Source organism: Rattus norvegicus, chromosome 7 (assembly GCF_021556685.1).
Source record: "Rattus norvegicus strain SHRSP/BbbUtx chromosome 7, alternate assembly SHRSP_T2T, whole genome shotgun sequence".
In the NCBI taxonomy this organism is placed as follows: domain Eukaryota; kingdom Metazoa; phylum Chordata; class Mammalia; order Rodentia; family Muridae; genus Rattus; species Rattus norvegicus.
This window is the reverse complement of record NC_141540.1, coordinates 60,110,880-60,133,581: the sequence shown is the minus strand read 5'-3', so window position 1 is coordinate 60,133,581 and position 22,702 is coordinate 60,110,880. Positions and strand designations below refer to the sequence as shown.

The window sequence follows — 22,702 nt, the reverse complement described above, 5'->3', positions numbered from 1 at the left end:
TGAAGTTTAAAATAAAGTATTATATAATAAAATTGAATAAACAAGTGCTTATCGATGATTAGATTAGAGTACATAAAGAAAAAGATGCTCTATGTAGCAGAGGATGGCATTGTCCAGCATCTATAGGAGGAGAAGCCCTGGTCCTATGAAGGCTCCTTTCCCCAATATAGGGTAATGCCAGGGGGCTGAGGTGGGAGTGAGTGGGTGGGAGTGGGAGCATCTTCATAGAAGCAGGGGGAGGGGAAGGAGTATGGGCCAAGGAGGAAAGGGGATAACATTTGAAATGTAAATACATAAAATATCCAAGAAAAATAAAATTAATAGATGCTCACAGTACCTAGTGAAAAAGAAATTCTTAGATTTCAGGTGAATGAGGTCAACACTATTCTGTATATAAGACAGGAAATTAAAGTCAAGGTAAAAATGGGCCCTACATAAAATTAGCGAATGATAAATGGTAATTGCCTGATGAGGGTGTAAATGATCAGAGTAAAAGGACGAGGCTTACCCGAGCGGGGAAAACACACCGCTGAAAACCACAAATTGTCAATGTGGAAAACTCGAAGCATTAGCAAACAAGTTTCAGCAGTCAGCATAATATGAAAATAATGTCCCATGTCACAGGCTGGGCAAGTGGTATGAACACGTCTGTTTGGAAATGCTTACTGAATGTCAAAACATGGACCTGCTATCTGAAGTCTTACGAAGGTGCAAGCATTAGGGCTGCAGCAACTCTTTGTGAACAGGATAGTTGGGTACCAATGGGGAGCTGGCCCATTTTCATCCAATGCCTGCGCATGCCCAGTGTCCACATACCGAGCAAGAAAACCCCTCACGTTGTCTAAAATACTATCCATGTGCCCCGCTCTTATGGACAACAGCACATTTAATTTTGGCATTTAAAAAAATATTAAACTAGACCATGCATTCCAGTGAGAAGAGCTCCTGCCGGGTCAGCATATCATTAGCTTTCCTCGAAACTTAATACTGCTTATTCTACAAACGTAATACCGAAAACACTGTACCAGCATCCTTTAATATAAACTCATAGGATATATTTATTTCTGGATCGCTATTGGAAATTCTACTTTTTCTGAGTGCTACAATTAGTCATGTCTCTCGTATTTTTTTCTTTGTTCTGGACTCGTGAAGTGTAGATTCTGATTTTTGACCTGTGTTCAGCTAGTTGATGAAAAAGCACAGAACGCTTTGTGTGTGTTCCCGTCACGATCCGTAAATTCTAGCCTCTCCCCTCACTCGTTCTTTATTAGTAAATGTAGAAAGGAAAAATGTTTTTAAAATAATTTTCCCCCCAATGGTACAACAGGTTACTTAGCAGTTAGATGTTATAGGCCGAAAGCGTGGTATAGGTGTCTCATAGGTTTCTCTAAAAATGCATTCTGCCATTCCCCTCACCCAACCCTGAGTTGATTGAAAATAAAAGGATCCTTCTGTAAAGCCAGGGATTCTGGAGACGGAAAGTCACTCCCAAGCCCTGGGCCTTTGCGGATGACGTATAACCAAGAGAGGATGATGGGAATGGAACCGGGAATGATGGGTATGCGAGGACAGCAAGCCTCATGGTTCAAGCTGCTCTCACATGCCATAATCTCTCGAGATCTCCACACCCATCGTCAGCATCTAATTCCTTCTCTTCTTATCTGACCTCATCTCTGGAGCAGTGTGATCTGTGTTACCGACTGACTGGATTCTGGCAACTTAAACATGTGTATTTCAAATGGAATTTGGCTCTAACATGATCGGTCTACGTTATGCTCAGTGTAATTGTAGGGAAGAGATTACCCTTTAGATACAGTAACGTGTCCTGTGTCTTTTGAAAATGGATCCCTAGAAGAGTATGGCGTCCTCCTACTTTCCATGGTTTGCCATTGTAAGATACTTACGTAACGACAAATAATAGGATTTCTCGAATGAGTTTATAGGAAGCGGCTTTATACTTGGGAGTGGTGGAGACTTGTATTCCTGTAAGTTGTCTAAAATATTAAAGTGACGTTTGAACATTAGCAGTGGTTTCATCTTCTAGCAGGCTGATTGTATATTGTATATTTTAAAATACTTTTTGATTCTTTGTGAATTTCATGCACCCCAATCCCACTCATCTCCCTGTTCCTTTGTATCTGCCCTTCACCATTATAACTCCCCCCCCAAAAAAAAACCCCAAACAAACAAAAAAGCATCTTTCTGTAGAAGCTGCAGTGTGTCACAGTATGTCACATCATATACCCTTTTGGGGATACATCTGTACTTCAAATGTTAGTTGCAATGAATCGTTGGTCTTGTTTGAGGCCTCTGGCTTCTGCTGCACTATCAATACCAGATCCTCACTGGAACTCCTCTCAAATCCTCCTGTTGTTGCTCTGGGTCATGAGTATCCTGCAGCTTTGGTCCTGTAGGGCTAGTCCCTTCACATGCTCTAGCAGTTCATAGACTGGGGAGATGTTGGGGTTGGCAAATTCAAAGCCCTGGATATGGACCTAAGTAGAAGCTGAATTAGTCAGTGCACCAGCTCTCTGGCACCCACAGCACCATGGCCAGGTCTACTGTGCTGTCCAGGAGAGGTACAGGCCACTCACTGAGTGTTGCAGCCAGGGAGGGATGCAGGCAGCAAGAGATGAGGGATTGGGGCTCAAGCCTTTGGGGCAGGCTCACCTGGTACCTACCACGAGGGTCAGCTCACCAGGTGAGGCAAATTATATATTTTAATCCTTGTCTTTCTCTTGAAATATCCTTATTTCATTCAGCATGTTTTAATTTGACTTTCAATGATTATAACAAAATACCTTTTGATAACTGTCTTATTTATTATAACTGGCACAAGTAACTTTTGGATGGCTTTGACGTTTGCAGTACAACTTTGAATTGAAATGAAGTCACTCTCCTACATGTGAAGCTCCAAGGAATCCAGTTGCATGTACGGCAGAGAAACTTCTTTGTGGCAAATAGTAATCTAAACAGTATGGTGTTTGTCATACAAAAAATGATGCAATTGACCAACTGTCAGGAAATGGTCTCTGAACATTTTTCTGGTGATCATGCTGAATTACTTTGTTGACTATCATTAGAGATACAGTTTTGTAGAGTTATTTTCCTCTCTGAAGTCAATTGGCCCAGATAAAAAATTCTGGTGTAACATTAGCCTCAAAAAGATTAAAACTGAAACATTATTGCCAACAAGGCAGGAGCCACCTTAGAGTGTATTTTAGAAAAACTGGAGACGTTTTGATGCTCTTCCTGTGAGGGAGTGGGCATGGCAGGTATCTGATGGGACAGAGACTCCTAAGTAGCATTGCCAGGTGAATTGTTACATACAAGACTCTATTTGTTACAGGTGAGAGTCCATTGATGCAGGATACCATCTGTTTCCTATGTAACATTAATTCATGTCAGCTTTTCTGGAGTCAAGCAAAAGCCAATGGGAAGAGAAGAAAGGAAAAGAAAAGGCACAAGCAATGAGACCACTCAACATAAGTTCTGAATTCATTCAAAAGGTTGGTCGGTCCATCGGTTGGTCTGTCTGTCTGTCTGTCTGTCTGTCTGTCTGTCTGTCTGTCTGTCTGTCTGTCTGTCTGCCTATCTATCTATCTATCTATCTATCTATCTATCTATCTATCTATCTATCTATCTATCTCTCTCTCAATCATCTACTTAATCTTTTAGCCTAGTTTAGAAAACAGAAAGATTCCTATAAAAGGCTAGTTATTAGCTGCTTAATACAATGACATATGGAAATGTAACTGTATTGTTTCTTTCTTTCCATTTAAGAAATACCATTCTTCTTGGAAGATAGAAGGTTAGTTATTGAGTTACTAAGGAAACAAGGGAATATGCTAGGATAATGGTGGCATAGAACTTGTGAGAGTAACCAACCAGTGTCTGTTTTGCCCTAGGAGGGGTGAGGGAATGAATTGGGGGGAATAGAGAAAGGGAAAATCTATTTTCAATTAAAAAAAAACCAAAAAATTACCAAAACCAGAAACCGAAACCAAATTGGTTACTTTTGTGGCCCAGAAGTTTGAAGCCTGGTATTCTTATTGCATAATACATTCTTTCTTCTTCTACATCTATCTGTTTCTCTGTCTCTCTGTGTCTGTGTCTGTGTCTGCGTCTGTATCTCTGTCTCTCTGTCTCTGTCTCTGTCTCTCTGTCTCTGTCTCTCTCTCTCTCTCTCACTCTCTCTCTCTGTGGTTCTGGACAGTAAGTCTAGGACATTTCATTACATCTGCTAAGAAAGCCCTACTACTGAGAAATTTCCCTTGAATACTTTAAGGTAGATCATGAAAAAAGGCCAGGAAAAGAAAGGTAGATTGTCCTTAGCCCTCTACCAGGTACTGCGGTGTAACTTTTCTATTCCCTCCCCAGTTCCCGAATAGTGACACGGAGGTTTATATTTATTTAATAGCTTTTGGCCTTAAGCTAGGCTTGTTTACAACTAGACCCTGTCTCAGTTATCCTGTTCACAGCAATCTAAGTTCTGCCACATGGCTGGTTGCTTCTCAGTTTCATATGTCTGAGTTCCCCTGGCGAAATCTCCCTGCCTCTTTCCCAGAGTTCCCTCCTTTCTCTGGAAGTTCCACCTCGCTGTTCTGCCGTTCGCTATAGGCCATGGGCTTTTTATTGTGACCTATTAGAAGGCAGGTAAGGAAGGACAGGGATACATCTACCCACAGTGCATATAAACACTGTCCCTACACTGCAGAAATGAAGAGTTGATGGTGTAGGTACCAGAAGTTTGATGTTGTTTTGCAATTTGGACAGCATGGTATCAGCACAAAGTAGTTCCTTAGAGGCATCATGGATCCTAAATGGTTTGTGTACAGCTGTCGAGCAATGCTGTGTACTAAAGGCTGTTTTATGGAGACTGCTGATGAAACGGATGCATTGATAGGAATCTAGGAAGTCAGTGATGGCTGAGATGGGCACCACAACTATGGCCAGCATCTCTCCTTGATGTCTTAGGATTTTGTGACCTTAAGGACCTTCCTAAAGTTCTAACATCAGAAAGGAGTCATTGAAAAGACTTCCCTGACTGACCACAGTAAGTGAGAAGTGCAGTAGACAGAATTTGAAGCAATGAGGAATAGCTACTTTTCCTTCCTTTCTTCCTCCCTCCCTCCCTCCTTCCTTCCTTCTTTCCTTCTGCCCTCCTGGTTTCTTTCTTTTCTCTTTCTTTCTTTCTTTCTTTCTTTCTTTCTTTCTTTCTTTCTTTCTTTCTTTCTTTCTTTCTTTCTTCTTCCTTTTATCCTCCTCCTCCTCTTCTGGCATAAGGAGAAACTGAACACATCTACATTTTCCTTTCTTGCAGATTCTAAAGAAAGTATTTACTCTGCTGTTTCCAGTCTCATTCATCTTTAACTCCTCTGTATCGAAAAACGTGGACTTATTACTTTGATTTTGTGAAGACTTATTAAAATAGGGCCAATTAACTTAACTGCAGTATACCTGAGCTGACAAATATATTGGTAAGTATGTTTTATTAATACAACAAAATTTTACTTTTGATTAGTAGAGATTTGAGTCATGGTCTTTAGCTCATCATACAAAATAAACAAATTGGATCCCTCCTTGCTAACTTGTGAATTTCCAGAGGCTGGCTAATAATTATTTGACTTACTGTCATGGAGTGTTCTAAAGTGACACATCAAATCATCCCTTAAATAGGCTAGAGCTAGCCTAATTGAATGTGTCATGGAGTTAGTATAAAGTATTTAAAAGTACTCAAAATGAGTGACAGACAAGCATAACCTCTGAAGGAATTGGCACATGACTCAGAATTACAGATTTTTCTTATGATTCTATTAGAGAGTAATTAACTGAAAAGATAAGAATGGTACCCAAGATTAATGACAATGTCGATAAGCTATTTGAACTTCAGCTAAAAATGAATACATGGAGCACAGCGATTAAGCACATTTGGTTTAAATAAAGCACCTTCGGCGGCTGGGAAGATTGCCCACTGAGTTTATGTTCCTACTGGGAAATATTTCTTGGGATTGGAGTAACCAAGGCATCTCAAAAACAATGGGAACAATAAAGAAGTTAAAAATACTTTATAAAGAAAGCAGGCCTCCTGGCCATTATCATCTTAGGCTCTTAGTGAAGTAACAGAGTGGAAATTAAGAGAAAAGGCATCATGCGTGCATGAAGAACACAGTGAGAAGCTGCTGATGAGTTTACAGGGAACAGAGCCCGTTAGGCATCTGCCCTTGCATTCCTCTGAGCACGGTGAGAAGTGGGTGGAGGGAATTTGGTGGATGTAATATATCTGGACTTCACTAAATCATTTCTTTTATGCCTTGTAGAAGCTTACTTAACATTTTAATTAAAACTGGTTTAACTATTTATACTGGCAATCGTCCTGAAATAGCTGATACATTTTAGAAAGGGGAAGATGAGAGTCCGTCACTACATAGGAGCTGAGTGAGTGAGAGGAAGGAGAAAAACTGAATGGGCACTGGGCCATAGCTGGTCTCCTGAGGCCAAAGGACCTTGGATATGAGATGTTAGAGCACAGTTGGCGCTCAAACATTAAGGCTTAGAATTGATCTTAAGAATAATGCAAAGCAGAGTTTATTTTGCATGCTTTTGTCATGCTAACAGCATCTCCTCTGCAGCCAGAGACTACCTTTCCTGATTGCAAAAATCCTGATTTGGTCCTGGAGAAAAACCTTAAGTTATTGGAAGATGTTATTAAAAAGAAATAAACCCTTGGTTCAGTGAATGTTATTAAACAACAACACGACGACAACAACAACAGCAACAATAACAACAAAAACTTCCAGTTAAAAGAACTTGTGGAAATAAAATTCTACTTCTGTAGAAAACATTGCCTTAGATGCCATCTACGTTTTGGTCATTAATGCTGGTCTCTGTTTCCTTGTCACCATTAACTTGGCCATTAACCTAGTGCTTTCATATATTTTATCATCTTTATTACCTCTGTTATGACAAGGAAGGCAATGGTTGTAACCGTTGCTTCTATTTATTTCCTACACCAATGGGTTGGCATCTAGACCTGATCCTGTTATAACCGATAATCTGTTTTGCAAAACAAGTTTTGTAATTTATCAGTTCCGTCATATCCAGTTTGCGATAGAGAAATCCTTACGTTAAGTACAGGCTGTAGACAGGGTGGTATTGTTTAGCTGCACGCCCCAAATGTATTTCATCCAGGGCAAATGGCTACAGTCTGCAATGGTTGACATTATATGATTAGATCTTATAATTCTGTAGCATGCCATTTTTTTTCCGACAAATCCCGTACCTTTCTCCTCAGATTCTTCCAGAGTGGTTGCTCGCAAAGTATCTCAGGGCTTCCTCACAGCAAGGGCAGGCATTTTCTCTATTCTCCTTAATGCTTAACTCTAGCTCTTCAGCAAGCACACTTAAAAGGTTTGGCCGTATCTTATAAAATTCCGAAGTTCGGAAACCAGAAAATATGGTAGTAGAGTGTAGTCTTTGCCCCTTAGTAACACAAAATTCTTTTGTTTTTGTGGTGTCTGCTCTCATTTATCTGCATGCACATGTGTGAAGACCAGAGGTCAACTCTGGGCACTGTTCCTCAGGAGCCATCCACCTTGTCTTATTCGGCAGTGCGTCTTTCGGGCACTTGAGGCTTGCTTATGAGGAAAGGCAGGCTAACCAATGAGCCCTAGGCATCCACTTGTTCCAGCCTCCCCAATGCTAGAGTTACAAATCCACCCCAGTGCCCAACTCTGTATGCAGGTTTTGGAGAATCACACTCAGGTGATGCTGGTGTTACAGTAAGTACTTTAGAGACAGAGCCATCTTTCCAGTTCCCAAAATTGCAAAATGAGCCAATGTTCTGTTTTCGACATACTAAGTAATAACTGAAATTGACATTATTTAATGTTAGTTGTTATGTTAAATATGAATTAACATAAGGTTCAAAAGCAAAGAGGATAATAGAAATGGTAGCATCATTTTGAGAATTTGGACATTCATTAGCATTTGGAATTTAAAATCCATTATTCTGTAGAATGAATTTACACATGGGGAAGAATTTTAGCTGATTAATAGCTCAAACTTGTGTATTATAAGCTCTGGTTTCACATTTTGTTTTTTGGTGTGTGTATGTGTGTGTGTTTCTCGCACTCTTTCTTTTCTTTCTTTCTTTTTTTTTTTTTATTAACTTGAGTATTTCTTATATACATTTCGAGTGTTATTCCCTTTCCCGGTATCCGGGCAAACATCCCCCTCCCCCCTACCCTTCCTTATGGGTGTTCCCCTCCCAACCCTCTCCCCATTGCTGCCCTCCCCCCACCAGTCTAGTTCACTGGGGGTTCAGTCTTAGCAGGACCCAGGGCTTCCCCTTCCACTGGTGCTCTTGCTAGGATATTCATTGCTACCTATGAGGTCAGAGTCCAGGGTCAGTCCATGTATAGTCTTTAGGTAGTGGCTTAGTCCCTGGAAGCTCTGGTTGCTTGGCATTGTTGTACATATGGGGTCTCGAGCCCCTTCAAGCTCTTCCAGTTCTTTCTCTGATTCCTTCAACGGGGGTCCTATTCTCAGTTCAGTGGTTTGCTGCTGGCATTCGCCTCTATATTTGCTGTATTCTGGCTGTGTCTCTCAGGAGCGATCTACATCCGGCTCCTGTCGGTCTGCACTTCTTTGTTTCATCCATCTTGTCTAATTGGGTGGCTGTATATGTATGGGCCACATGTGGGGCAGGCTCTGAATGGGTGTTCCTTCAGTCTCTGTTTTAATCTTTGCCTCTCTATTCCCTGCCAAGGGTATTCTTGTACCCCTTTTAAAGAAGGAGCGAAGCATTCACATTTTGATCATCCGTCTTGAGTTTCATTTGTTCTAGGCATCTAGGGTAATTCAAGCATTTGGGCTAATAGCCACTTATCAATGAGTGCATACCATATATGTCTTTCTGTGATTGGGTTAGCTCACTCAGGATGATGTTTTCCAGTTCCAACCATTTGCCTACGAATTTCATAAACTCGTTGTTTTTGATAGCTGAGTAATATTCCATTGTGTAGATGTACCACATTTTCTGTATCCATTCCTCTGTTGAAGGGCATCTGGGTTCTTTCCAGCTTCTGGCTATTATAAATAAGGCTGCAATGAACATAGTGGAGCACGTGTCTTTTTTATATGTTGGGGCATCTTTTGGGTATATGCCCAAGAGAGGTATAGCTGGATCCTCAGACAGTTCAATGTCCAATTTTCTGAGGATCCTCCAGACTGATTTCCAGAATGGTTGTACCAGTTTTCAATCCCACCAACAATGGAGGAGTGTTCCTCTTTCTCCACATCCTCGCCAGCATCTGCTGTCACCTGAGTTTTTGATCTTAGCCATTCTCACTGGTGTGAGGTGAAATCTCAGGGTTGTTTTGATTTGCATTTCCCTTATGACTAAAGATGTTGAACATTTCTTTAGGTATTTCTCAGCCATTCGGCATTCCTCAGCTGTGTATTCTTTGTTTAGCTCTGAACCCCATTTTTTAATAGGGTTATTTGTTTCCCTGCGGTCTAACTTCTTGAGTTCTTTATATATTTTGGATATAAGGCCTCTATCTACTGTAGGATTGGTAAAGATCTTTTCCCAATCTGTTGGTTGCCGTTTTGTCCTAACCACAGTGTCCTTTGCCTTACAGAAGCTTTGCAGTTTTATGAGATCCCATTTGTCGATTCTTGATCTTAGAGCATAGCCATTGGTGTTTTGTTCAGGAAATTTTTTCCAGTGCCCATGTGTTCCAGATGCTTCCCTAGTTTTTCTTCTATTAGTTTGAGTGTGTCTGGTTTGATGTGGAGGTCCTTGATCCACTTGGACTTAAGCTTTGTACAGGGTGATAAGCATGGATCGATCTGCATTCTTCTACATGTTGACCTCCAGTTGAACCAGCACCATTTGCTGAAAATGCTATCTTTTTTCCATTGGATGGTTTTGGCTCCTTTGTCAAAAATCAAGTGACTATAGGTGTGTGGGTTCATTTCTGGGTCTTCAATTCTTTTCCATTGGTCTATCTGTCTGTCTCTGTACCAATACCATGCAGTTTTTATCACTATTGCTCTGTAATACTGCTTGAGTTCAGGGATAGTGATTCCCCCTGAAGTCCTTTTATTGTTGAGGATAGCTTTAGCTATCCTGGGTTTTGTTATTCCAGATGAATTTGCAAGTTGTTCTGTCTAACTCTTTGAAGAATTGGATTGGAATTTTGATGGGGATTGTATTGAATCTGTAGATTGCTTTTGGTAAAATGGCCATTTTTACTATATTAATCCTGCCAATCCATGAGCATGGGAGATCTTTCCATCTTCTGAGGTCTTCTTCAATTTCCTTCTTCAGTGTCTTGAAGTTCTTATTGTACAGATCTTTTACTTGCTTTGTTAAAGTCACACCGAGGTACTTTATATTATTTGGGTCTATTATGAAGGGTGTCGTTTCCCTAATTTCTTTCTCGGCTTGTTTCTCTTTTGTATAGAGGAAGGCAACTGATTTATTTGAGTTAATTTTATACCCAGCCACTTTGCTGAAGTTGTTTATCAGCTTTAGTAGTTCTCTGGTGGAACTTTTGGGATCACTTAAATATACTATCATATCATCTGCAAATAGTGATATTTTTACTTCTTCTTTTCCGATCTGTATCCCCTTGACCTCCTTTTGTTGTCTGATTGCTCTGGCTAGAACTTCAAGAACTATATTGAATAAGTAGGGAGAGAGTGGGCAGCCTTGTCTAGTCCCTGATTTTAGTGGGATTGCTTCAAGTTTCTCTCCATTTAGTTTAATGTTAGCAACTGGTTTGCTGTATATGGCTTTTACTATGTTTAGGTATGGGCCTTGAATTCCTATTCTTTCCAGGACTTTTATCATGAAGGGGTGTTGAATTTTGTCAAATGCTTTCTCAGCATCTAATGAAATGATCATGTGGTTTTGTTCTTTCAGTTTGTTTATATAATGGATCACATTGATGGTTTTCCGTATATTAAACCATCCCTGCATGCCTGGGATGAAGCCTACTTGGTCATGGTGGATGATTGTTTTGATGTGCTCTAGGATTCGGTTTGCCAGAATTTTATTGAGTATTTTTGCGTCGATATTCATAAGGGAAATTGGTCTGAAGTTCTCTTTCTTTGTTGGGTCTTTGTGTGGTTTAGGTATAAGAGTAATTGTGGCTTCGTAGAAGGTATTCAGTAGTGATCATCTGTTTCAATTTTGTGGAATAGTTTGGATAATATTGGTATGAGGTCTTCTATGAAGGTCTGATAGAATTCTGCACTAAACCCGTCTGGACCTGGGCTCTTTTTGGTTTGGAGACCTTTAATGACTGCTTCTGTTTCCTTAGGAGTTATGGGGTTGTTTAACTGGTTTATCTGTTCCTGATTTAACTTCGGTATCTGGTATCTGTCTAGGAAATTGTCCATTTCCTGAAGATTTTCAAGTTTTGTTGAATATAGGTTTTTATAGTAAGATCTGATGATTTTTTTGAATTTCCTCTGAATCTGTTGTTATGTCTCCCTTTTCATTTCTGATTTTGTTAATTTGGACGCACTCTCTGTGTCCTCTCGTTAGTCTGGCTAAGGGTTTATCCATCTTGTTGATTTTCTCAAAGAACCAACTTTTGGTTCTGTTGATTCTTTGTATGGTCCTTTTTGTTTCTACTTGTTTGATTTCTGCTCTGAGTTTGATTATTTCCTGCCTTCTACTCCTCCTGGGTGTATTTGCTTCTTTTTGTTCTAGAGCTTTTAGGTGTGCTGTCAAGCTGCTGACATATGCTCTTTCCTGTTTCTTTCTGCAGGCACTCAGCGCTATGAGTTTTCCTCTTAGCACAGCTTTCATTGTGTCCCATAAGTTTGGGTATGTTGTACCTTCATTTTCATTAAATTCTAAAAAGTTTTTAATTTCTTTCTTTATTTCTTCCTTGACCAGGTTATCATTGAGTAGAGCATTGTTCAATTTCCAAGTATATGTGGGCATTCTTCCTTGATTGTTATTGAAGACCAGTTTTAGGCTGTGGTGGTCCGATAGCACGCATGGGATTATTTCTATCTTTCTGTACCTGTTGAGGCCCGTTTTTTGACCAATTATATGGTCAATTTTGGAGAAAGTACCATGAGGAGCTTAGAAAAAGGTATATCCTTTTGCTTTAGGATGGTATGTTCTATCAATATCCGTTAAGTCCATTTGGCTCATGACTTCTCTTAGTCTGTCGACATCACTGTTTAATTTCTGTTTCCATGATCTGTCCATTGATGAGAGTGGGGTGTTGAAATCTCCCACTATTATTGTGTGAGTGCAATGTGTGTTTTGAGCTTTAGTAAGGTTTCTTTTACATATGTAGGTGCCCTTGTATTTGGGGCATAGATATTTAGGATTGAGAGTTCATCTTGGTGGATTTTTCCTTTGATGAATATGAAGTGTCCTTCCTTATCTTTTTTGATGATTTTTAGTTGAAAATTGATTTTATTTGATATTAGAATGTTTACTCCAGCTTGCTTCTTCTGACCATTTGCTTGGAAAATTGTTTTCCAGCCTTTCACTCTGAGGTAATGTCTGTCTTTGTCTCTGAGGTGTGTTTCCTGTAGGCAGCAGAATGCAGGCTCTTCGTTGCGTATCCAGTTTGTTAATCTATGTCTTTTTATTGGGGAGTTGAGGCCATTGATGTTGAGAGATATTAAGGAATAGTGATTATTGCTTCCCGTTATTTTTGCTTCATATTTGGATGTGAGGTTATGTTTGTGTGCTTTCATTCTCTTTGTTTTGTTTCCAAGATGATTAGTTTCTTGCTTCTTCTAGGGTATAGCTTGCCTCCTTATGTTGGGCTTTACCATTTATTATCCTTTGTAGTGCTGGATTTGTAGAAAGATATTGTGTAAATTTGGTTTTGTCATGGAATATCTTGGTTTCTCCATCTATGTTAATTGAGAGTTTTGCAGGATACAGTAACCTGGGCTGGCATTTGTGTTCTCTTAGGGTCTGTATGACATCAGTCCAGGATCTTCTGGCCTTCATAGTTTCTGTCGAGAAGTCTGGTGTGATTCTGATAGGTCTCCCTTTATATGTTACTTGACCTTTTTCCCTTACTGCTTTTAATATTCTTTCTTTATTTTGTGCGTTTGGTGTTTTGACTATTATGTGACGGGAGGTGTTTCTTTTCTTGTCCAATCTATTTGGAGTTCTGTAGGCTTCTTGTATGCCTATGGGTATCTCTTTTTTTAGGTTAGGGAAGTTTTCTTCTATGATTTTGTTGAAGATATTTACTGGTCCTTTGAGCTGGGAGTCTTCACTCTCTTCTATACCTATTATCCTTAGGTTTGATCTTCTCATTGAGTCCTGGATTTCCTGTATGTTTTGGACCAGTAGCTTTTTCTGCTTTACATTATCTTTGACAGTTGAGTCAATGATTTCTATGGAATCTTCTGCTCCTGAGATTCTCTCTTCCATCTCTTGTATTCTGTTGGTGAAGCTTGTATCTACAGCTCCTTGTCTCTTCTTTTGGTTTTCTATATCCAGGGTTGTTTCCATGTGTTCTTTCTTGATTGCTTCTATTTCCATTTTTAATTCCTTCAACTGTTTGATTTTGTTTTCCTGGAATTCTTTCAGGGATTTTTGTGATTCTTTCAGGGATTTTTGCGATTCCTCTCTGTAGGCTTCTACTTGTTTATTAATGTTTTCCTGTGTTTACCTAAGGGAGTTCTTCACGTCTTTCTTGAAGTCCTCCAGCATCATGATCAAATATGATTTTGAAACTAGATCTTGCTTTTCTGGTGTGTTTGTATATTCCATGTTTGTTTTGGTGGGAGAATTAGGCTCCAATGATGCCATGTAGTCTTGGTTTCTGTTGCTTGGGTTCCTGCGCTTGCCTCTCGCCATCAGATTGTCTCTAGTGTTACTTTGTTCTGCTATTTCTGACAGTGGCTAGACTGTCCTATAAGCCTGTGTGTCAGGAGTGCTGTAGACCTGTTTTCCTCTCTTTCAGTCAGTTATGGGGACAGAGTGTTCTGCTTTCGTGCGTGTAGTTTTTCCTCTCTACAGGTCTTCAGCTGTTCCTGTGGGCCTGTGTCTTGAGTTCACCAGGCAGCTTTCTTGCAGCAGAAAAGTTGGTCTTACCTGTGGTCCCGAGGCTCAAGTTTGCTCGCGGGGTGCTGCCCACGGGTTCTCTGCGGCGGCAGCAACCAGGAAGACCTGTGCCGTCCCTTCCGGGAGCTTCAGTGCACCAGGGTTCCAGATGGCCTTTGGTGTTTTCCTCTGGCGTCCGAGATGTATGTACAGAGAGCAGTCTCTTCTGGTTTCCCAGGCTTGTCTGCCTCTCTGACTCTTTTCTTTCTCTTTTTGTTTTTATTGTTTTGTTGTTGCTTACCTTGTTATTTTCTAAGGAGAGTAAGAGATGAAAGGAGGGTGAGGAGGATCTGGGAGAAGATGAGAGTAGAAACTATGATTAAAACACTGGATGGAATGGAAAAATCATTTTTAAGGAATGGGGGGAAAAGGAGCCTAGACTTTGTTATGCAAAACAAACAAAAGTATGTAAAACTATATACTATTTGACAAGGAAGAACAAGACTGAAAATTGAAAGGAAGAATATCAACAAATATGTAAACATTCAAAAGGGACGTCTAAAACTTCTTTCAGTATTGTAATGGTTACAAAATTTGATATCGGGCTTTGTTTCTATTTGAATCATGTATCCTGTCAATTTTCAAATTGACTGCAAAATGCATTATGCTGTTTACTGTTTTTCTCAAGAAAGCCCCCCATCCCACCGATTTGTACAAAACTATAAGTTTGATGAGGAAGTATTTTTTTTTGAGACAGAATTCTATGTCCCATGAATTCAGACTTGAAATACAGTTGGGGATAGGCTTGAATTTGTGATTTTCCTGACTCCACCTCCAAAGTGCTGGGATTGCAGGCATTCATTACTTTGCCTGGCTTTGATGAGAATTCTCTTAGAGAAGGGTCTCTTGTAGGTGACTTATTACATCCCAGCCAGATTTAAAGGTAGTCCATGAAGTCCTTTTTTAAAAGCTTCTTCTGTCTACTGTCTCAAAACCAGACAGCAGATTTTCTTAGAGTCCAAACAATGTATGAAATTAGAACATCCAAGAAAGCCAGACCATTATGGTCGGTAGGCAGTTATTTCTGTCAGTACTACACGTTCTTGAGCTGTAGGCTTCTGGAAAGTATGTTTCTAATTGGATTTGGTTATGTCTTTGCCAGGGAGTATGGCTGCCTCTGCAAACAGTTGGTTACTCATGCTAGGCCACGTAGGGATATAAAGAAAGGGTCCCAGACAAAGCAAAGAAAAAGCAAGGGTAAACACTGTGTGGTATTTTTTATTTTACAAGAGAATGGACAGGTACATACATTGATGAGTGGGCTCTGAATTGGATTTTGTGAATAATGTCAGCAGGTCCTCAGTTCACAGAGGGGGATCCCCTAGCCCACTACATGGCCCTAGGATAATGAGCTGAGAAAATGGCCCTAGGACAATGAGAGCTTGGAAAAGCTCTTCAGGTAGAAGAAATCAGCTTTGAGTGTGTGCAGGGCTGTTGGTTCTTCATTTGCATATGAAAGTGGGTGCTTTGTTTTTCTAAGGCCTGGTTAGACCTGGGAAGGACAGACTCTTTCCAGTCAGTGAGGTCCCTATAACAAAGTACCAAGAACATAAAAACACCAGAAATACTGGTGGGGAAAGAAGCTGGGTGGTGAGAAATGAAGACCTGACCTCAGATCTGTCTTAGAATTGGCATTCCAGGCAGGCTGAGATCTCTGGTCTTGGCTTTGGCTGTATCCCTATCCAAGCTACTATTTCTAGATCTCCCCTGGGTTTCCCCCTTAGTTCCTTTGTGCTTTAAATCCCTAATAACAACAAACTACCTCACTCCCCTGCCACACAACATCCTTCTTATAGTTGAGCCCTCCCCACAGAGTCCCTCTGCTGACATTACCTCATATTCTTGAACATTCCTTTCTCACTCAACATTTGTCTCATTTCTCTTTTCTTCTTTTTTGACTATTTGTTTTCATGAGATATAGTTTGATCATGGTTTTCCATTATTCTAACTCCTCCCAGACTCTTCCTACCTTCTTACCTACTCAACTTTGATTTTCCTTCTGTCCCCTCTCAACACACACACACACACACACACACACACACACACACACACACACACACACAAAACCTAAATATCCAACACCAATCAGCCAAAAATCCCCAGCAAAATAAAATAAAACACCCACAAAAACAAAAACAAACAAACAAACAATACTTGGAATTTGGTAGGTGTTGGCTTACTTAACTCTTGGGCATGGGCCTTACCCTGGAGTGTGGTTAATATAACTAATGACACTCTGTTGTAGAGAACTGATTATTTTTCTGCCTTTGCTAGCAGGTATCAATTGCATACAGCTTCTTGATTAGGTCTAGGAGCCTGTGTCTCTGTCCCTCTGTTAATGCAGGCCTCATATAAGAGTTCATATCTGTATTAGTATTGCTGTGTCCAGAAGACAAGGTTTCTTGGGAGTCACCCAGTCCATTTGGCTCCTACTGCTCTTCTAAATATATTCTTGAGCCTTGATGGCAGAGGTTTGATGAAGACATCACTTAGGACTAAGTGCTCTAAAGTTACTCACTGTCCAGTTGTTTGTCTCTATGTTAACTCCCATCCACCACAAGAAGAAGCTTCTCTGACAAGGGTTTATAGAGGCACTGCTCTATGTGTATGGCCATAAGTCATTAAGAGTCATTTTATTGCTAGGTTTTGTTAGCAGGATAATAGTAGCAGGTTTTACCCTTGGCCCATACTCTGTCTGAGGTGCTTGGCCACTTTAGCCTTGTCATATATGGTTTTGCCTCTCCCACATCTCTTGGAATTGGGACTTAAATCCAATTTTTAAAAAGTGGTTGGCTATCCTTTTTCCTGTGGCCTCTTTAACATAATTAGATCATATGCTTTATAAAGAGAAAGGGGCTTTACTCTCTTGTTCACTACCGCATCTATTCGATCTTGAGCAACTTCTACTAAGTACACAAAATATCTGTGCAATGAATGAGGGGGAAAGAAGTATTCAACAATCAGCTTAAAACTATGTTCTGTTTTCCATCACTCTGTTGTTCACAAAACCTTTGACAGTGACACTTGGTGGCAATGAACCATTTGTGGCGCCCAATTGGGGATGAAATGGTGCTGAGAGACAGCTATAGCCGGAAGGGAAAACTACTGTTAAGGATCAAGAATTAGGCAAGAGCAGGAAGTCCAAGTGACATTAAAAAATGAGAGGGTTCCAGGATAGGAGGCAATTCTTTGTTAGTTCTCCAAAGAATTCAGAGGAGTTTGAATTTTTCCCTATGTATGTGGTATGGGGAAGCAAATAATTTTGTCTGAAAGTTCAAAGGAAATAGTAGCTTAAAATGCTAGAAGACTAGGGAAATATGGGGGGGGGAGTGACATTGTTGAAGTGCTTCAAATAAGTGACAGAAACACTAGAAAACTTGAGCAACAAGAAGGAAATCTGACTCTCTGTTTCTAAGGTTAAGACTCCATCACAAATATGGATGTATGCGCCTAGTCTTATTGTAACTGGTTATGCCAAGCTCGGTTGATATTGCTGGGAGGCCTGCCTGCTCATTTCTGAAGGGAAAGGGAGGATGCCGTGGATATGGGAGAGAGTGGAGGTATACGGGGTGCTTAGAGGAGAGGAGGGAGAGGAAACTGAGGTTGGGATGTAATATATATGTGAGAAGAATAAAATAAAGAGTCCATCACAGAAGAAAGGAAACGGGATCAAGTCTGTTGAGGAGTGAGGAGATATGGCCACTACTTGCACTGCTCTTGGTTTTTAATTAATGATTCTGTCTGTGTTCTGATAAATAGGAAACACGTAACGTCAGCATAATGCAGTACACTCTGTGAGTCAGCAGTGCAAAATTATGCACAACAACACACCGACTTTGCATAAATAAAGACACCGCTAGAGTCTCTAAGTGCAGGCAAATGTAACTTATTTTGCGCATCTTCAAGATTCCATTTTGGAGATAGCTTTTTCCCCCCCTTCTAGTTAATGCAATATTTGCTTTGTTTGCCACCTGCTTTTTTCAATAACTTGCTTGTAGCTGATAATAAAAGAAATGAATAGCATCCTCAGTGTTGGCTCGAGTCTCTCGCTCTGTTACAAATAGCAAGAACTCCTGGTACATAATAATAGTAGACCATCGCTCTAGACTGAAGCTAATTCATTGGTTTTGTTTGTGGTGGGGCAAATCTGCTTCAAGACCCCACAAGGCAAGGAAACACGGAATTTTATGTAAAGCTTGTTGATTAGGTACAATGTATTTTAAACATAGTTTAGCAAAACTGGATAAAAGAAATTTTTTTCTATAGGTGACACAGAGACAATATTTAAATCTTGACTAAGCCCTGTAATTTTTATGTTCACAGCTTTGTTGAAAGATGTTATCTTCCCCACAGCATCGTGTTATCAGGGATGGGAACCTTAAATCAACAGCTGTTACACCTCCAGCAAGTTATGAATTTTCCCTGATTTATAGCAATCATTCTTGTTATTTCTTTCCTAGTCAAGCAGAGAAATTAAGGTTATTTTCATGTAGCACTGCTGCTTAAGAATTCACATGATTTTCATCTATTGCCTTTAAATTAAATTGCTGTTGGATGTGATTGAGGGCTCATTTTATTAATAACAGAAATGCTGTTAGTAAATAGAAAGAAGAGGCAGCATTATTTACATAAAATAAAACACAAACATAGTAACACAGACATAATAACAGAATAATTTGTATGACTTGTGTTTTGTATTACATAGATAAGGTAAAAATAAAAGCTCAGGAGATTCATGAGAACAGAGGAGAGAAATTCTGGTGTTTTATTTTGTTGGCTTTAGGTATCCTTTTTTTTTGTATTTTGTTTTTAGGTTTACTCTGTATATCCCTGGTTCTCCTGGAACTCACTGTGTAGACCAGACTGACTTTGAACTCAGAGATCTGCCTGCTTCTGCTTCCTGAGTGCTGGGATTAAAGACATGTGCCACTACCTCCTGGCATTTATTTGCTTTAGGTATTCTTGTTCTTTTTTTTAAAATAGCTTTTATTAAGTAGAAAAGGTGATATTTTGGTGAATTTGTGTAAACAATACATTCAAGTTAAAAATTTAGTTTTATTTAACAGGGTAAAAGTGACCATGGATTTTCTAAAATTGTCAAAATGAAGAACAAGTGACATTCACTAAATATGAACATGTATCCTCAAAGACACTCGCTATAATCCTGGTAGCTATAGATTCAAGAACTCTGGCGGCATCTGTGAAATCCAGCACTGGGCAGAGGCTTACATAGCACAGCAAAAATGAAGACCCCTGTGATGCCACTCATTCAGAGTCTTCAGATGCATGCAGAATCCTTTTCGTTTCCTTTTTTTTTCTTTTATTGGGTATTTTTTCATTTACATTTCAAATGTTATTTCCTTTTCTGGTTGGTTTCCTGGACATAAACCCCCTATCTCATCCCCTCCCCTTCTTCTATAAGGGTGTTCCCCTCCCTATCCACTCCCCCTTCCCACCCTGACATTCCCATACACTGGGGGCCCAACCTTGGCAGGACCAAGGGCCTCTCCTTCCATTGGTGCCCAACAAGGCCATTCTCTGCTACATATGCAGCTGGAGCCATGGGTCAGTCCATGTATAGTCGTTGGGTAGTGGTTAGTCCCTGGGAGCTCTGGTTGGTTGGCATTGTTGTTCTTATGGGGTTGCAAAACCCTTCAGCTCTTTTAATCCTTTCTCTAATTCCTCTAATGGAGGTCCTGTTCTCAGTTCAGTGGTTTGCTGCTAGCATTTGCCTCTGTATGTGTCATGCTCTGGCTGTATCTCTCAGGAGACATCTGTATCGGGCTCCTGTCAGCATGCACTTCTTGACTTCATCAATCTTATCTAGTTTTGGTGGCTGTATATGTATGGGACAGTATGTAGAATCTTAAACATGATGTAGCATAGCCTCAAAAGGGTATGGCTCCAACCTCATGCCTGGTATTGGGGTTTTTGTTAGTGCAGCTCTCTTGTAGGACCACTGTAGCCTAGGTAGGAAAAGTGTCTAAATTATATACATATATGTAGGTATATATTTCTGTATATGTATATAGTTTAAATATATATATGTATATGTACATGTATATGATGTTTATATGTATGATGTATATGTATATGATGTGTATATATATATATATATATACATATATATGTATATACATAGACATCCAAAACATAGGCTATTGTTGTTGCCTTTCATTGTCTCCCAGCGGTGGAAGGTAAGTTCATACTGCTAAGGACAGCATGCACTTTGGACACAAAACCCACAAGTTCTAAGCTGGATCTGACTTGAAATCCTCCTTCCTAAATACTGGCTTCATGGCACCAAAAGGTACCATGCACACTCTTCCAGTGGAGGAAAGTAACTAGTAACCCTACCCATCTAAAAGACCTATAAACTATATTGTCCAGCATGGCACAATAGCTCTAAGACTGTAGGCACATATAACCTTAACTATAACCCTCAGCACTGTAATTGGAGGTCTTCTCAACAAGAGGAAAATCACGACTAGTACTGGAAACCTCGCCAACTACTCTGGGCTACTGAAGTCATGGATCTCTGAGAACCTACAACCAACACTTCACTAAAATCTGTTTTATTCCCATTATATTCTAAATGTTTTCTTTATACCAACAGAGAAAAATGTAGCTCTCACTCCTTATCAAAGAAATTATTATTATTATTATTATTATTATTATTATTATTATTTGTACAGCAGATGGAGACCATTGCAGGAAACTACAGGTGATCAAAATTCTGGAATGGAGTGGTGCCCAGTACATGATATGTATGTACGTATGTATATATGTATGTATGATCTATCTATCTATCTATCTATCTATCTATCTATCTATCTATCTATCTATCTATCATCTATCACAAGTCCTGACTCCTGAACCTAAGCCTCAGGAAACATCGCAGAAGAAAAACAGAAAGATCCTAAGAGCCAGAGAAAGAACAGGAAGTCTGCTTGAAGGCATCTCTTAGGAATGTAAGCAAAGCTACATCCAGGAAGTCTCATCAACATGGCTGCCTACATGGTATCTGAACAAAGGCAGCACCAACATGAACACAGAAGGGGGATACATAACAGGGCTCCAAACTTAGACATAAACTATAGGCAAATAAGAAATGCTGAGAGTAGGAGAAATAATCTGCCTCAAGGAAGGGACCCCAGTTTATTATGTAATAGTAAGTAGTCAGCCCTGAAATCATATCCGTACAAGAACTATTATGTGGACTGAGCAGACTGTATTTGTATATTTAGGAACACATCCTCCTCCTCCACCACTACCACCACCACTACCACCACATCCACCACCACCACCACCACCACCACCACCACCAACAACAACAACAACAGCAAGAAAAAGAGGCCATGAATTTGAAAGAGCAATGGGTTACATGGAGAGAGAAAAGGAAAGGGATAAATAGCGTAATTATCTTTTAATTATAAAAAATAAATATCTTTTAAAATCACCTGGATTTGCTCCTTCGAAGGAGAAAAGACCAGGGAGCACCATTTGAAGGAAAAGGCCTAAAAGGCAATGCTTACATCACACTTATCTTAATATGATTAAGATATATTAGTGACAGCCGCATCAGCACGTGCTAACAACCATTCTCTAGTGTTTATCGGTTATTAAATTTAATTAGCTTCAATGACTCTTCAAGCCTGTATGTGATATCTTTGCTTTACAACCCAAACCAGTTATACTCACTCAGGCAATTAGCAAATGACAGACAGGTAGTAGATATTTGAACTAGGCAGTATGTGTTTAGAGTCTTCTTTGGCTCTGCCTGCATAGCTATAAAAACTTTGTCTACACATGGGGCCATCCGGGCTGTGCTTACTGTTAGAAATGTAATGCAGTTCAGTTCAATAAAGATCTCTGCCCTAGAAAAACAAGACCAAACACAAATGTCTAGCATAAGCTCTGACTTCACAGTGGCTTTTCTCTGGAACCAAGCAGTGAAGTTCTCAATAGAGGTTTTTAACTGACTTGTCACTGGGCAAAGCAAATTGGACCCTACACAACACATGCTGCTATGCACAAGCTTCCGGTCTTTTGGGGCATGATCCTTAGTGTGCTGTTGTGGGAAGTGAGGGGGTTCCTGGTGAGAAGTCCAGGTGTCATTTGGAGAGTGGCACTGCCAACTTGTGGGAAGACTTTGCTAGAAGAGTGAACCTGACCCCTGATATCTGGAACATCCTCCGACTTCCTGTGATGAGCTATGATCTCTTCCTTCTTTGTGGGTCTGCTGCTGTGACACTTCCTACTATGAGATACTCGCCATAGCTGAGGCATACTGACGCACCCTGAAATCTTCAGAACTGTTAATTACATCTCCATATGTTTTGTTATAGTAAAGGAAAAGAGAATCATGCCATAGGAGGCACACAACATCAGTAGGTGTGGCCATCTCATGGTTGGAGGAAGAAGTTAGGGAATATATCCTGAGCAATCAAAGTGTCATTTCTAAGTCTCTAGTGATCATTATAAAAAAAAAAAAAAAAGCAAAGACAAGTGAGAATTTTCTTTATCTTTTTTTCCTTTGTTTTTGTTTTTCCCGACAAGGTTTCCATGTATAGCTCTGGATTTCCTGAAATTCAC

General features: G+C 39.9%; 2 long non-coding RNA genes across 2 annotated transcripts in view; one reads left to right on the top strand and one right to left on the bottom strand.

Moving 5' to 3' along the window:
* Positions 1–22,702, bottom strand: part of LOC120093590 (uncharacterized) — a 40,743-nt gene that overhangs the window by 16,118 nt on the left and 1,923 nt on the right. The gene's annotated exons all lie outside the window — the stretch shown is intronic.
* On the top strand, positions 1,558–6,853 carry LOC102549403 (uncharacterized). Its single transcript, XR_015624659.1, has 4 exons — positions 1,558–1,985; positions 3,350–3,509; positions 5,324–5,480; positions 6,633–6,853. It is a non-coding gene; the product is annotated as an uncharacterized LOC102549403 (long non-coding RNA).